Consider the following 3,517-nt stretch of genomic DNA (forward strand, 5'->3'; position numbering starts at 1 on the left):
CAGAAACACCAAGCTGGTTATTGACACTGGGAAGAGAATTATTTATTCTCACAGTCTCTACAGATCAAATCAATATACTTGTGATATATACTCCAAAATGTGAGGACCTGAAATGAAGAGTAGGTGAGAAGCCCATGACTCTGATTAGGAAATGAGTGTGAGTGTAAGCAGTTTCCAACACCCCGCAAAGCTAAACTCTCACCTAGCTGCTTTAAGTCAAGATAGTTGCTTCTAGAGTGTGAAGGCTTGGGGGAAAAGAAAAAAAAAGAATCCTTTTTGCTAGAAGCTAGAAGGAAAATATAGAAAGAACATATTTGAGAGAGAAGAAAGCTGCACCAGACTATCAGGATTCTCAGAACTCCTAGGACCGTGCAGACCAATAAAGACAAACAAACAAACGAACAAACAAACAAAAAATCTATTTAGGTTGGTAGCCAGTATGTCTCCAAGGAACCAAAGACCAGTTTGGTCACAGTCAATAACCATAATCTTAACTGTGCTTACTATAAAGCAGTGCGGGTCTGCTATGGGAATTCTGTTAAGTATAACCTTAGTAGGCTGTAAAATAATAATACAGGTTTAAAGACTAATCATTTGAGAGCAGTCTGAAGAACAAGACTTGTGCAGAATACTAGAGCCATGTTGAATTTAAAATAACCTGGGGAGGTCCAAATGGAGATATCCTGTCAGTAAGTAGAACTTTGGGGTTAATAGCTCAAGAGGAAAATCAGGGCAAGTGGTAAACATTTGGGAATTATCATCACATATAGAACATTGGAAATATGAAAATGAATTATATTGTTCATATATGGCATGCATACATTGAAAAGAGAGATGGGCAGAATGAAATCCCAGGACTGCACTAAATTTTAAGAACTAGGCAAAGGAAGAGGGTTCATGAAAAAGAATGATAGGGAACTTAGGTGCCTAGAGGGTTTACAAGAAATATCATGTGGCCTTTAATGTAACCTTCAATGTAGTTTAGCCACACTCCAAATGCCCATCAGGAAATGTAAGTGCCAATTCCTTGGTGCTCTGCTCAAAATATAACCTTTTTGATATAACCTTTGGGGTATACGGTTTATCTTCTCTACATAATCTATCCCTGGATCACATCAGAACAGCTGAGGTTGCAAATATAAAGTACTTTATTTCAGTCTGCTTGGAATGGTGTATTGAAATACTTTTGGCAGCAGTGATTATGGGACACTATAAAGTGTAACTTTGTTAAACTTTTCTATGTCTTTTTTTCTGTAAGTTTTCAATGTTCAATAAATTGCAGTTGTCTGCATAAGGACTAACACTAGGAATGTCTCCTTGGCCGCTGTACTGGGAATAGCAGTACTATACTTCAGTAAATTCTCTGTCCTTTTATGATACTATCGTTCATTTAACTGATCAAAATTTGATCTTTGCATTGGCTGGAAGAAGCAAATAAATTGCCTAACTTTAGTTTACAGGAATTTAAGCCATGTTTTTCACATTTAGCCCTCACCTGCTTTCTTTTTACTCATTCTACTCTCCTTTTACTTGTTTTTCATTATCTCATCTTAGCAAAATTATATTTTGTTGTATTGTGCGTATGAAAGTCATATTATGCTAGGTATTCTCCATCTACCCACTAAAACCTATCCTCCTCCACCTTGAACTGTGTCTTGGAAAGCTGAACTCTAGGGAGAACATCAACAGGGCTCATTTTCCCTGACGTTAGCTTAGTTTTGGCTAATGGGAAGTGTCGCCGGGAGGTCAGAAGACTGGAAGATGGCAATATTGAGGTATTATGGTCTCGTTTGCCGCTGTGCTGTGTGTGGTTTGTCAGTGGCTGTATCCTTTTCCAAAAGCCATTGGTCCTATCACATTGCTCCCACCCATGGCTACAGAATTCTCCAGTTTCTTATCACAAAATCCTCTCTTTTTTCACCTCAAACTGGGTGTGGTATTGGCTTCGTCTTAGTATTTAGTCATCCTTGTTTGCCTAACCCTATCCAAATTCTGATAAAGTTACTTCAATATCTATTTTTTATTAATACTTTCAATATGTCATGCTTCCTGCTGAGATGCTGGCTAAGGAAGTTACCTTCATACATTTTTAATTAATTTTTTTCTATATTTTTATCATGTGCACACGTATGTATGTGTGCTTGCATATGTCTGAATCAAGTAATTATTTTTAATTTTGTGAGTCAAGATTCTGAAACCCAGGATGGGAAAAATAATTTACCAAAATTCCTCTTAATAGCCTTAACTAGTTCTATTTCTTTCTTTATCCCTCTCCAAGTCACAAAGAAATGAAAGTTATGGTGCTGTAGACAGCTTCAACATTGGTCCCCAGTCTTCCCTGCCTCATGATATTTACACCCTGTGTAGCCCCCTTCAAATTTGTATCAAGATCACCCTGTGCAACTGGAAACAAATGCCAAACGTAATAGTATGAGTATCTCCAGCAAAATAGTATAGTTGTCACCTCTAAGCTCTCATTTCCCCCCAACAGAAACATTGAAAAACATGCAGAAACTGTCAAAATCAATTTTGTCAGAAATCTGGAAAAAGTCCAAAGGTTTACAGCAACCAAGGAAATACTGAATCAAGAAAAAGGGCAACTTTAAAATTGTGGAAAAACTTTGCAGAGTTTTGACACTCCGTTGCCTTACCCATCCTGGGGGTGGCAACACTCTTAAAGAGGGAAGATGGCATTCCTGGAGAGTAGGATTCTGGCCCCTGGTTCTAGAGGGATCAGAGCAGATGTTGTTTGCAAATTATTTTGTATATCTGTTATCACCTACCTGGAGGACATCTGTAGGAGTGACCCAAAATTTTAATATGTCTGTTTCCTCCAATTCAGAATACAGGCAATAAAAGAAGTTGTCATTGCTCTCAAACATCACAAACCAACCGAAAATCTTCAGACTCTTTTGGCAAAAGATTACAATTGAAACATATAATAGCCTGCCTCTACCTGGGAGCAAAAGCTGAGAAGAATTTCTTTGGGACATTAAAACATCCGAAAGAATGTGTGTATAAGGGGGCTCTTAGAAGGCTATGTTCACACCCAGAACAAGACACATGCTTAGAAAGACTAGAGAAGACATCGAGCTATCATTTAGGCTCCTCACTAGGCTCAATGCAAGACTAGCTAAGTGTTGAAAAAGTACTTTGCAAATGACGTGATCTTCTATGTAGAAAATCTGAAAGAATCAAGAACAACAACAAAAAACCCTTGGAACTAATAAATGATTATAGCAAGGTTGCAAGATACGCAGTTAATATACAAAGTCATTTGTTTTTCTATATACCAGCAATAAGCAAGTGGAATTAAAAATTCAAAAATGCAATGCCATGTGCACCGCATTAATGAAGTACTTAGGAATTAAGATAACAAAATATGTATAAGACATATATGAGGAAAGCTATAAAATTATGATGAACACAATCAAAAATGAATGAAATTTAGGAGAAATATTCCATGTTCATAGATAGGAAAATTCAATATTATTAAGATGTCACTTCTCAAATTGAT

This window comes from Phoca vitulina, unplaced genomic scaffold (genome assembly GCF_004348235.1).
Source record: "Phoca vitulina isolate PV1807 unplaced genomic scaffold, GSC_HSeal_1.0 scaffold17, whole genome shotgun sequence".
In the NCBI taxonomy this organism is placed as follows: Eukaryota; Metazoa; Chordata; class Mammalia; order Carnivora; family Phocidae; genus Phoca; species Phoca vitulina.